Source organism: Ursus maritimus, unplaced genomic scaffold (genome assembly GCF_017311325.1).
Source record: "Ursus maritimus isolate PB19 unplaced genomic scaffold, ASM1731132v1 scaffold_4, whole genome shotgun sequence".
Classification (NCBI taxonomy): domain Eukaryota; kingdom Metazoa; phylum Chordata; class Mammalia; order Carnivora; family Ursidae; genus Ursus; species Ursus maritimus.
The window spans coordinates 56,744,411-56,757,670 of NW_024426552.1; the positions used below are offsets into that span (position 1 = coordinate 56,744,411).

Genomic DNA, 13,260 nt, shown 5'->3' on the forward strand with positions numbered 1-13,260 from the left:
GGGGAAGGAAGGGAAAGAAAGAAGACATCCAGAAACCCAGAGATTCTATAGCTTCTTTCCCCAGTCCCTGTCCCCTTGTAAGAGGGCAGACACCTAGCCCCCACTCTCCCCTCCTCTCTCTTATAAATCTTGATGGTATATTTGGGGTTTCCAGACACTGTAGGTGACAACCCTCTATTATTAAACCTCCATTAACGCAGAAAACCCAGAGCAGTTCTCTCTCCTGTAAGAACACGGCCCTTCTCACCGTGGCCAGCATGTCACAGCGGCTGTCTCCAGTGTCAGCAAGCTTGCAGTGTGGCCCCCTCGTCCAGTTTTACTAAAATGTTTAGTTTGCCACTGCCTAAGTTTTAGAAACCAAGATATATTTTTTACCTCAAATCTAGGAGCCTTTACTCATTTTGGGGAGGAGACATTTCTTCAGTATATCTGTAAGTGGTCTAACCGAGTCACTCAGAGAATTTATTCTCCGCTTTGGAATCTCAGGGGAAGACATTTCTGACAACCACAATTTGTTTCATTTTCAGTGAACCTCACTGGCCATCACGCTTCCTTCCCAGAGCACCTTAAGCATTGTAGCGTCTTTCCTTAATGCTCCTTCCAGAAAGTGCTTCATGATTCAGGTTGAGCCTGTTATTTAATACGAGACCGTAAGAGCAGCTTTCTGGGAAGTTAGCCCATTTTCTGGCAGCCACTGCAGAGGCTTTGTGTGTGATTTGCTTATTGGATTGATTTTGTACTGCTCCTCCAGAGAAATTGGGAAATCAACCAAAGAATTTCTGGAAATTAAGTAGTGCTAAAACACTGGTTTTATCATCATCTTCATCAGTGCCTTTACCCTCTCTATCATGGTGCTTTTATATCTCTTTGTAAACAGATAATCAAATGGGCTCCCAGGGTTACAAAAGCAAGACTGCTTGCTGTTTTCCACGTCTATGGACAGTGCGTTGGAGCATGAACGTGAAGCAAGCCCAAGTTTACGGTCCTTGTATTTGAAGGAAGTATATGACACTCAGGACATTGAACCTTTCTCTTCAACTCCTATCCTGGGCAGCATCTTCAAGTACAAAGATGAAGAGAGAGGAGAAATAACTCTGAACCCTACTTTATGCTGTGGCCCACGTCTGTGTTATCTCAGTGATTCTCACCACAAACCCAAAGCTGGTGTTAGTACACACCTTTTCACACTTGGTCCTCCAGGTACTCGGAGCTAACCACTTTATCATCTTTGGTCTGTGCAAAGCTCCTGTGTTCCTTTGTTTATTCTCTGTATCCCCATAGCCGCTCCCATTTCACTGCCACAGGCTGCAGGCAACATGTTTAATATATTTTGGTATTTTTTTAAAGATTTTCTTTATTTATTTGACAGAGAGACAGCACGAGGAGGGGGAGTGGCAGAGGGAGAGGGAGAAGCAAGCTCCCAGCTGAGCAGGGAGCCGGATGCGGGCCTCGATCCCAGGACCCTAGGATCATGACCTGAGCCAAAGACAGTCACTTAACTGACTGAGCCACCCAGGTGCCCATGTTTAATATGTTTTTGAAGGTATTCTTGCAGAAGATATTATCCTGTGCATGTGTGTTTTTATTTACATCAGTGGGTGCTAAAACAATGTTTTTCCACATTTTATCTCTGACATCAGGGTGCACTTTGCAATCAATGGTATGTCATCGCTTAACTGGCAGAGTTTTTACTTTCTTGGTCAAGACATAAAATAATGGTGTACAGTACAATAAATGATAGTTAGATTTGATGGAAATATGGTATATATTGCAGCCTGTTTCTTACGTTTTCCCCCACTGAGTACCGTCTAAGACCACGCATGTTGCCATGCGCTGGTCTCATCTGTTGCTTCTATTTGCTACGTAGGACTTCAGGGAGGGCCTCCTCATACTTTATCTATGCATCCCCGAAGACTAGCAGCTTGGCTCCAACTCCCTGACACCACAGACAGTACTGGAATAGGCTTCCTTGTATATATCCCCTATGGAATATTGGAAGTGTTTCACTTGGAAGAATATCTCTGGGAGTAAAATTGCTGGATCATAAGTTTGTAAATATTAATTTGACTGAGTAGCCCTAGATTGCTCTCCAAATGGCTACCCTCTCCGTGTTCCACCAGCAGCGTATGAGGGTCTACTGTGCCCACATCTCTGCCAACACTTGGCATTATCCAGTTTCCTCATTTTACATATGAGCAAAGAGAAGCTTGCATGGGTGAATTCTCTTCCCTTTTTTTTTTTTTTTTTTTTTAGATTTTATTCATTTATTTGTCAGAGAGAGAAAGAGAGAGAGCACAAGCAGGGGGAGCGGCAGGCAGAGGGAGAAGCAGGCTCCCCGCTGAGTAGGGAACCCAATGCGGGCCGGATCCCAGGACCCTGGGATCATGACCTGAGCCAAAGGCCGATGCTTAACTGACTGAGCCACCCACGGATCCCATGCATTCTCTTCCCTTTTATCAAGAAGGTGTAGATGTAGCTATTGGTACCAGGCCTGGACTACGCCAAGGTGCCACAGGTGAACCAGGTGATTCTTTCATCTGCATTTCTTCCATCATTTAAGAATATCCCTTAGCCTCCCTGGGCATCTATGTGCTCAGCCCTTAATATGAGTAGTCTTTGATGCTGTCCAGGGCACTTTCCAAATCTCTAATTCTCCCACAGTGAATACCCTTCAGTGCGTCGTTAGCAGTTGCCCCTGACGGCATCTAAGTACCAGGATGTTGGAAGTGATGGGCTAGGCTTTGTACCTTTTCATCTAAGTGACCGGAGAACCTAATGAATCTCCAAGCACCCACACCCGATGCTGTCTTCTTTCATATGAACCTCTTCTCCCAATCTCCTCCCACCCTCAACTGAGACAATCCCCAGAAAGAAGAGACAAGGTTCTCAGTGTACTTTTGCCGAGCCCAAAAGTATGTTAGATTAAGTTCTATTCCAGTCTGAAAAGTGTTATTTTCCCTGTTCTGGTGAGGGATGGATCACATCATCTCACTGAAGTGAAGTCCATACACAGAAATGACATTATTCCAACAGGAAGAACCCAAAGGTCTCTCCTCAGCCATTTCTGGAATTAGGATGGAGAAGTGAGATATGAAGTTGGGGGTTGCTTTGAGAGCTTTTATGGCTAAATGCTCACTCCCCACTGATTTGTCCCTCCCCTGGATGAGGTTCTGCAGATTCTCTGGCTTGGAGCCATTGTCTGAAAGGCCATTACTCCATGTCCATCTATACCAGCCTCACAGGGATCCACTTCTGACAGCTCCCTAAGGAAGACCAGCCTGGCTTGGGCCTCACAGATGACAGTTTGGCAGTAGGTTTCCACCAGCAATCTCCACATCCACACCTATCCGCTCCTTCCCACATCACATTCTTGTCAGGTTTCCAAATCTCAGAGACCTGGAGAGGCTGTATTTTTGGCTGAGTTTCAGCTCCCTCTTATCAAGGGATGAAAGACACTACCACTCACTATGGAGGGAAATACCAGGGACCAGACATCTCAGGTCCTAGGCTCAAGTCCTCAGAGCTGGTGTCTCTTCTGTGTCTCCTTCTCTTCTGCCTATACAGCTCCACTTTGAACACCCAGTATACCCACTGATCCCAGTGTTTTAAGGGGCAGAGTAGGAATTGTTACTGAGGGCTACTCAATGAGGCGTTCACGTATGTGCTATCTCGTAATCTAAACATCTTGTTATCCTAAGCAAAGGACACTCAGCTGGCTGTTTTGCTCTTGCCTTTTCCATGAGCTGTCCCATGGACCCCTTTGTCAGCAGCAGGATTCAGTCTTCTCCCTTCGATGGCCGACTTGGGAGATTTATTTTGCTATGCTATGGTCCAGATTTGCTTATTGGGAAGAGCTGCTTAGCCAGTTTGCCTCAGCTCTGCTGGGACCTGGATGGGAAATCTAATAGCAGCCCACATGGAATATTGCTTTGGCTTAGCTGCAGGATTACGGTTCAGAGTTTCAACATGCTTGTCTTCACTTACTCTGCAGGGTCACCTCTGGGACACAGGGAGCCCTGTACCACTTGGGCTGGGAGGGGAATACTCTGGTCTGGGCCTCGTTACTTCTTTAAACTTTAAGTAATAGCATGCTTAGCTGAAAAACCAGTGCATAGGAGGTCCTATTGTTATTGATCACCCCAATTGAGATAAATGAATATTAGAACCAGCCTCACAGAAGTTCATCACAGATTTTAACCGGGGGGGAAAAAAACAATTTTAAGGAAAAAAACATTTTGTGATTTTTAGAGCTCTTCTTTTAGATGTGAAAAATTGCATATAAAGAACTGTGGACCTAATTAATGGAAAAAGCCTACTAAGTGTTTGGCACCAGAAAATACAGATTCAAATCCCATCAGACTGATTTGGGAGTTGCCTAACTGCTGTAAGGTTCAGTTTCCTCCTCTGTGAACGTGAAGATGATCATGACTACCTGGCAGTGTTATCTGGAAGATTTTATAAATGAAACATTGCAGGTGCAGCCCCTGGTTGGCACAGGCTAAGTAGGAAGGGGAAAAAAGGGAGCCGTTAATTTTAGGATATGTGGAGGGATGCAAGGACGAACTAGAGAAATGAAATGTGGGGAGAAACATGAAACTTAAACTTGGGGAGGTGGGGGGCTATAATGGAAAACCTTACCGTGAGAGTGGGAAAGAAGAATCAAGGATGGACACTTGAGAGTGGGCTATGATTCTTCAAGGTTCCGGCGGGGGGGCGGGGGTTGGAACCTCGAAGGCAGTTGTCTCGAGCTATAGCAAGAATCTGGCACACTGGAGCCAGAGGGTGGGCGTAAGGTTCAGCCAGAAAAGTTGAGAACCAGCTTAGGGGAACTGTTTGTGGGGTATCACTGTGTCCCAAGCATCTAGTAAGTTGTTCCACTAAGAACGCCAGACTTTTCTCACCTGCGTACATGCCTACCCCAAGATTTAATAGCACTTCGAGCCAGGTGACTAAATTCATGCGGCACCAAAGCCCCCAAGGAGAACTGAGAAATAAATGATAACAGCTGTTAGGTAATGCCTGCTTACCCAGAGGGCCAGGCGTGGGGCTAGTGCATCTTACCTCTGTCACTTCCTTAAATTCTCACCACGCCACAAGGGCAGTATTATTTTCTATATACTAAAATGAGGAAACTGAGGCTCAGAGGGATAAATGATTGCCCAAGTTCACATGGCTAGTAGGTGGTGGGGTTGGAATTCACGTCCAAGTCTGACTGCCTATAAGAACCACCATAATCTTACTTCCTGCTGGTAAACAAGAAATGTCCGTCATAGATTTTATATGAGAAATCCACAACCTCTCAGATGTTTTTTTAATGGAATTCTAAAGCAGTAGAGCTTTTGTGGGAAGAACTTTGGGTCCCCTTCACCACAGTCCCCCCCCTTAACTATGTCCCAGCTCCACGCCAACACCCACTAGGTGTGGCAGGCATGGAGCCAGGAGCCCATGATCCTTTTAAGGATCTGTGAAAATGTTTTAATGTATTATAAAATCAGGAGAAAAAATGAATATAATGTATACCAACAGAGTTATAAAGAATAATTTTTAATAATTTTATATGGAGGAAGGGGCACACTTAGGCAAAAGTATGTAGGGCCCATGAAAATCACAAGGTGGTCCTCCTTGGTTTCTTAAATAATCTAGAAAGCATGTGGAGTATAATTGCAAGCCTTGCATAGCATCGCCTCCTCTCTCATTCATTTGGAGAGTTAAGTCATTCTAGAAATCCTTAAGTAGGAAACATATGCTTCTCTTGGCAGGCTGTTCTCTTTGGCCAACATCAAAGTTGATATAAATATGTCCAAATACTCAGATATACAAATGTGAACAGATACTTAAATCTCAAGATACATAAGCTATACCCAAGAATTGTGTACCCCAACTTGTCCATGGGCATAAATTCATAAGCACCAGGAGCAGCCCTAGGAACTTCACTGTAAACATATTTGCCAGTAGACACACGCACACACACACACACACACACACACACACACACACTACTCCAACAATAAGACAAATAGACAAGCAGCCAAGAAGATCAAATTACCATCCCATGAACAGTTAAAAAGAGAAAAATCCCAGATTTGGAGCCAATCTGCGGTAGGTAAATAAAGGGGCAAGAGGGGGTGGGAAAAAGGATAAAGCTGTGCAAATTGAGTCAATGGGTTGATTTTTTTTTTCAAGGTCCAAGACCAGAGTGCTCATTAATGATGACTCCCAGAGCTTCCCCAATTAGGCATCTCCTGCTCTTTGAGGGGTTCCGGGTCTGTACAACCCAGAAATAACAACAGATTTGAGAACTGAGTTGGGGGTTGAGAGAAGGGGAGCAGGTCAAAGCTTTGTGAGTGGCTCCATGGTTAAATGCAAGTTCGGCTGCAAAGCCTTAGAAGAAGCTATCTCATTAATTGGACCCTTTCACCTCTGTCCTTTCCATTCTGCCCACAATTCTCCCTCCACAGAATGTACCCAGGCAGAACAGTTGAAAGAAAGGGATTATCTGCCCTGTTTTTCAAAGCCAAGTTATTTTTGGTTAATGGGGGGTGAAAATGTGAGGCAACCTCTGGGCAAAGATACCTTCTAGTCCTGCCTGTTTGAAATCAAATCCCAAATCCATACTGATAAGAAGATGTGTGCTCATAAGGGGGCCTCGGGCCTCAGCATGGTTCCTGTAATATGCATTTAACTACAATGTTGGGAGATTTAGCTCCACTGATTCATTCCACAAAGAAACAATGCCACCTATGGAAATAATAATAATAGAAATAAGTGATAACAATGATCTCATTTAGTCCTCACAGCTCCATGAATTAGGCACTGTTAATACAGAGAAGGCATTTTACAGACAGGGAGACTGAGCCTTGGAGATGTTAGATATTATACCTAAGTTCTTACAGCTAGTAAATTGTTCACATGTAGTATAAGTCAGATCTGTTACTGTGGTGTAATTTACCTTGTGTTTTTTTCCTCATTGTTATTCATCACTTAGGGTTTGGTTTTTGTTTCTGTTTTTTTTTTTTTCAAGTTTTAACTATTAGAAATAATTTGACAATGTACTTCTTGTGCACAAAGTTTTCTCTTATTTTTTACTACATTCTTAGAATAAATTCACAAGTAAGATGTCTGTATCAAATGGTTTAAATATTTTTTGTCCTCATCATGTATTACGAAATTGCATTTTTAAAAGTTTTGCTAATTTACACTGGGGACATCACCATACAAATGCCCTACTTTTCTCAGATCAATTTGCTAATGAGATTTGGCTGCTCTCTGGCCACTATTCCATGTTCAGTGGTAAAGATTCTCTGGAATTCCATTTCAATAGCCCATAGTATGGCAAGGCTATGAATGTGCTGGATTATAATGAGCCCCACAAAGGTCTATTACCTCTTACCCCATTCCTATTTATTGGCCAGTACCTGTAATTCTACCATTAGAGGTGCATCCTCTTGGCTTAAGGCTTAGAGTTTTTCTGAAATGAAGGTGTTACTTCTAAATGTCTGTCAGCTATTTTTATTCTGTTGTGAAGATGAGGAACCACGTTATTTTGAGGAGGAGGAGGAGAGGAAGCCAGGAGACAGTGATTGGAGTTGGGGATGAGGAAGGTGGGGGTTGGGGAGGGACTGAAAGCCAAGAAGAAAGAAGGTGCATATCCTTTCCCTCCCCATGTGTTTTTCTTCTTCAGTGCTAATGCAAGGGAATGTAATTTTCATTGATTCATTCATTCATTCATACTATTAAAAAAAATTTTTTTTGAGTGTTTACTATGATGTAGACAGCATTATCAGTGCTGGACAGGGATACATCAGTGAACAAAAGGTGTGTCTAGATGTGGGGTTACTACTCTACAATGAGAGCCACAGAGCTCTGGCAGGTCTTCCTCTCCGAAGTGTCAGTGGTGGCAAGAGTAGATGGCCCTGGAGGTTAAGGCTCACCCTGACTAGCTGCTGCCAGGCTCGGGCCAGGCCCCTAACTGCCCCACACTGGGCCTCAGCTCAGCGGAATGAAGGGTTTAGATGCTAGGAGGAAGGTCTCCATGGTCCCTTCCAACCTCAGCCCTCTTTTTCTACCCCAGCTTGCATTTCTGCCAGTGAGCCCTCCAAGTACACAGCAGGATTAATCCATCAGCTCAGCTGGGCTGGGAGAGGAAGGGAGGCAGGGGGAGGAAGTATCAATGATATTGCACTCCAGTGAGCACTGAAGAGGCTCCATTCATGGGCCAACAAAACCTGGGAGAAGCCCCCGACTTAATCAGCCTAGGAGGCTCCAGCAGCAAGAACAAAGAAAATCAAAGCCTTACTTGGCAATCCAGACACAGCATCTGCAATCTCCCTGAGACCTGAGCCACTGGCTCTACCAGTATGCACGCAGGCGCGCGCATGTGCGTGCACACACACACACACACACACACACACACACACACAGACTGAAGGGTTATAGGTTTCCAGAAGGAAGAGGAGGACAAAGAAGCAAAACACCTGAGGAAGTAGGTGATAGCTGATATGACTGAACAGGAGCCTCATTTTAATACTACTGTTTAGACCACACTCTAGGAATGCTTATAGTTTAAATTTTTAAAAATTAAGATCCTTTTTACACTTAATAATCAAGGAACACTTTGATGAGGTTCAAAATGAAGCTCTTGCTTGGACTTCTGCGTAAAACCTTTTAGGGTCCTGGAGTTAAGTTTCTTACCATATGATAGCAGTGGCGATGCTTTGTACCATGCCTTTCCACAGACTAGCTAGCTAGGCTATCTAGCCTATCTAGACTATTTGACATCCATCTAGTAAAGTAGGTAGAGGTTATGCATTGCCCCATTTTATAACTGGGAAAACTGAGGTTGTGTTTCTTATGGCTGCTTTATGTCTATAGGATGCTGCTATGATCACCTGGGCCGACTTCATCAACAGGCGTGATTGCTGTCCCTGAGCTGATGGTGGTGCAAATGAGCAGATTGTCATCACCCTTCCATAAGTAAATGCCAGAATGAAGACGGGCTGTTAGGATGCCACACACACAGCAACTGGTAATTTTCCATGCTAATCTCAATGCCTTTGTCAGATGTTGAAAGTAACTGGGAGATTATATTATTAGGATGACTCACAAAATTCATTAATTACTTGTTTTTGTTTTGTTTTGTACTCACATGATTGTGTGTGTGTGTGTGTGTGTGTGTTTTATGTGACCTTCTGTTGCCCTGTACTATCACAAATTGCATCTTTCTAAAGGCAAGTCTGAAGAGGTTTGCATACATGAGTGTGTATCAGTAGCATTTCAGTGAATGGGCATTGTCTTGAAGAACTTGCTGGAGTTGTCAGCAGTGTTTTGTGAGGTCTTCAACAAGGGTATTTACTAAGGAGCTTCAGGGCAAATATTTCTGGCTGAAAAGTCTAACATTAAACTGAAAAAAAGAATTTTGCAAGCAAAGAATACAGTTTATTGTGTTCAGTTATTTCTCCATAAGAGATGGGGGGTTAAAAATGTGTGTTGAGCTGCTATGACCAGTAGATGACAGACATGGTTTCTTCTTTAAAATATGATACTTGTGGCCACAACTGATGGTAGGAAAAACCATGGAAAAGGTGTTTTTTTCTCTTGGGTTCAGCTATTTCCCCATTCTGTGCTTCTCTCCCTGCTAGTCATTTGTTCTTACCTAGGAATTAGGTGACCCTTGGCATTCCATCAAGATGTTCTTGATGTAGCTCTACCCTTGGATGTTTCACCTGAGCAGGACCCTTGACTTAGGACCAAACCCACTTCCCCACCTTCATCAGCACTTTCCAGCTCAAGGTCCTGATTTTCTAGTTCAGATATGACTTCCTGATAATTGGATAATTTCAGGCATTGTCCCCAAAACAGAGAACTTTGGGGGACAAAGAGTCTTCACACAGCACTCCTTTCAAACTCCTCTTGGAGGGTCTGGCCCCTTAACATCTCTATTCTCCACATCACAGAGGGAGTTTGGCTGGGCTTGTGAGCAAAGCAGAGGAAGCTCTTGTAGTTGTAAAACTATTTAGAAGGGTTTTTTTGCAGAGAAGACCTTCTGGTGGACCCATTGTTCCCTAATAGTTCCCCTCCACTCTCAGTGGTGTGCATGCAAATTATCCAGCAACCTTCAGGCCCCTTCTTCACCACATGTCTGGCCTTCTTGCTCAACTCTTTCCAGGTGAAAACACAGCCTCTGCAGACCTGCCAGCCCCCTCAAGTTGACCCTTCCATCTCCAAAGTTACTTCCTGCTTTGGTGGCATCTTTCACTGGAAGGAGCTGGAGTTGTCTTGCACCACTGACACACAGTGGGCATAGCATATATGCTGGCAGAGTTGAGCAGACTGCCAAGAAAGGGATGGAATCCTTCTGCTGAAAAGTTCCACTAAAACTGGGCCTGTGTCTGGAACAGTGATCTTCCAAGGATGGTCTAAGGCTCACAGCTGGCTATGAGGATCTGCCTTGTGAAGCTTGAAATGATTAAAAACACCTTTGTGGGGGAGGTAACTTCGTATGGTAAAAGACGGAGTAAGTGCCTTTTGCCATAGTCAAAAAAGTTTGAGAACATTGGAGAAAAGTATAGTCTTGCCAGGAAGAAAGATAAGAGTACATCATTCACTTTGGTGTGATGAGGACACTCTCTCAGAACGGAGGGAGGGAGTAGGGCTTCAGAAGGGTCTCTCTGGTACAAAACTGTCCTGTACTCTCATCAAGTCAGAGGCCAGGAAAACTTCTGTCTGGGAGGGTGCCTGAGTGGATGTACCAGAATTTGCCTCTGCAAAGCCCCTTATTCTTTACCTCTTATAGCTGATAACTTCTCCCCATCCACCCTGCTCCCCAGACAGACGCATTCTGCCCCGAAACTTTCTTCAAACAGTATGCATTCTGTTGGTTGGATTCTCAGTGCTGCCCCACCTGCTTCCTTGAGATTTCTCCTAGTTCATCTTAATTGGAACATTATATATTCCCAAGCCCTTGACTCACACATTTAGGGATGATTTCCTGCTTTACTTCCATAGACAGCTAATCACATCCATTGTGTAAGGATTATAGTAATTTAACTGTTCAAGCAAACTGTATTTCCAAAGTCTTAGACTATATCTCATTGTGGTCTCAGGCCCTGCCATATCTTCTAATCCTGTGATCTGTTGGTAGGAACAAACTATTCCAAAATCACAGTTGCCAGGTGGCAGAGATAGACACTGAATTGGTATATTGTTTATTATCCCCCCTCTGAATTAGGGAGTAGCCTTCAACCCTTCCGTGAAGGTAGCTCTAGACGTTCTTCCCATACTGCACATATGCAGCTGGAATGATATTTGGTGGAGTCCCCTAACAGCAACTTTGTGAACAGCAGAGGAATCAAACAAGAGCTGAAAGCAACTGCCAAGGAATGCGTGTACAAACTGAAAACTTAGCAACCCATGCCGCAGAATAGGGCAAGGGCAGTAAGTCTCCTCTCTCTGGATGCTTTCAGAACGGTCTCAGCTCCTGAGGAATCACTTGCTCAGCACACATCTACTGGTAGCCTCCAAAGTGCCAGGCAGGGAGTGTGGGTGGAGGATGAGTAAAAGATGAGTAAGACGCAGTGCGTGCGCTCCTGGAACTCACAGTCTAATGACGGTGGGAACATTGGCTTGCTGGCAAGTGGTTCCTGGAATAAGTTATGGGATAATGACTGGCAAGGAGGAGAAGGAACATTTGGAATCACCTGGAGACACATTCAACCTTGCAGTTCTTCCAACAAGCACAAGGCGGTTTTTCAGTGCCAGGAGCCCTGCTCCCCTCTTCCCCCTTTTCCTTGCCCTCCCACTGTTTCCTCTTGGCCTGTGGAGTCTGGCTGTTGGCCTGTCTGAGGGCTGTGGCCACTGCTTTCCAGGATGAGTCATTTCCACCCACCCCCACACACAGAGCAGTGCCCCCTCCTTGAAAGGAACAGGAATCTTCAGATTAAGCTCATGTTTGGGCAAATTTATTTATTTATTTATTTTAAAAAGGTTAAAGAGTGAAAACTCTTATTTGTATATAAATGGGTCTTGACACTCTTTTTTAAAGCACAAGGATACTGTTAATTTTTAAAATTGAATCTACCCTTGTGTCATGAGACCCCAGCGCTAGAGAACTTGGACTAGTAAGGGAGAAAAAGCAAGTACACTAGCCTGGTTTAAAAAGCTAGCTAGCAGAGTTGTATTCATTTTAGCAAAAGTAAATTTCAGAATCAAGTGAAATGCTCCAAGAACAGGCAACCCTGCATATTCTATTATCCATAAAAGGATAATCCAACATATGCATTTGGCAAATATTTAGTGTCACTATGCTCTGAATCTCTCAGAAGGCGAGTGGGGTGTCCTGTTGTCCCGATTCTGCCCCAGGTGACCATTCTCGCCATAAGGAAGGGCTCAGTGAAAAGGGGCGGGGCGTGGAGGTGGGTGCACTGGGGCAAGTCCTTACGGACTGCCCAAGACACAGTCTCAACCTTCATGGTTCCTTGAGGATGATTCTTCAAAGTAAAAACTATAGCTTCCAAAAGGTTGTGCCAGAACTAAAACACACACACATACACACACACACACACACTCTCTCTCTCTCTCTCTCTCTCTCCTCTCTGTTCTCTCTCTCTCTTTCTCATTGTATACATGCGTGTGTGTGTGTGTGTGTGTGTGTGTGTGTGTGTTCCTCCTTCCTGTCTTTCTAACCTTCACCCCCTTTTCTCTCTCTCCTCAGACTGGTGATAGTCATGCCAGAGTATGTTAGCAACTACCACACTGACAACCAGGCACTGCTTTGTATGATCCATGATTTGCTACATGGTTGTATCAGTCAGGATAAACTAGGTTATGCTGTAGTAACAACTCCAAAATCTTAGTGGCTTAAAACAATGAAGATTTATTTTTCACTCAAGAAATATATGCATCATAATTTGGCAGGGATCTTTGCTTTTTGCATTTACTTAGAGACACGAGCTGATGGAGCAGCTACCATCTTGAATGGTGCTGGTTATTGTACCAAAGGGGAAAGAAAGCTTGGGAAAGTCTCAAAAACAGGCTCCAGGCTCCAGCTTGGAAGTGTCACATGTCACCTCCACACAAAATTTAAAGGCTGTACCTAGTTACAAAGCTCATTCAACTAAAAAGAAGCCAGGAATTTCAATCTTACTCTGTGCCCAGAACTGAGGAACATGGAATATTTGCCAAATAGCGCTAGTGACTACCCACAATGGCGGGTAGTGGATTTGACAGATACTTACCCGAACCCTAAGGTGCTAGGCCACTAGG

At 44.2% G+C, this 13,260-nt stretch overlaps 1 protein-coding gene across 1 annotated transcript in view; it reads left to right on the forward strand.

Moving 5' to 3' along the window:
- The window catches only part of GTPBP8 (GTP binding protein 8 (putative)), a 183,486-nt gene that overhangs the window by 96,109 nt on the left and 74,117 nt on the right, over positions 1-13,260 (forward strand). Inside the window, exon 8 of the transcript XR_005832186.1 lies at positions 8,872-9,025. The gene's annotated coding sequence lies outside the window, so the exon portion shown is untranslated. The remainder of the gene's footprint in view (positions 1-8,871; positions 9,026-13,260) is intronic.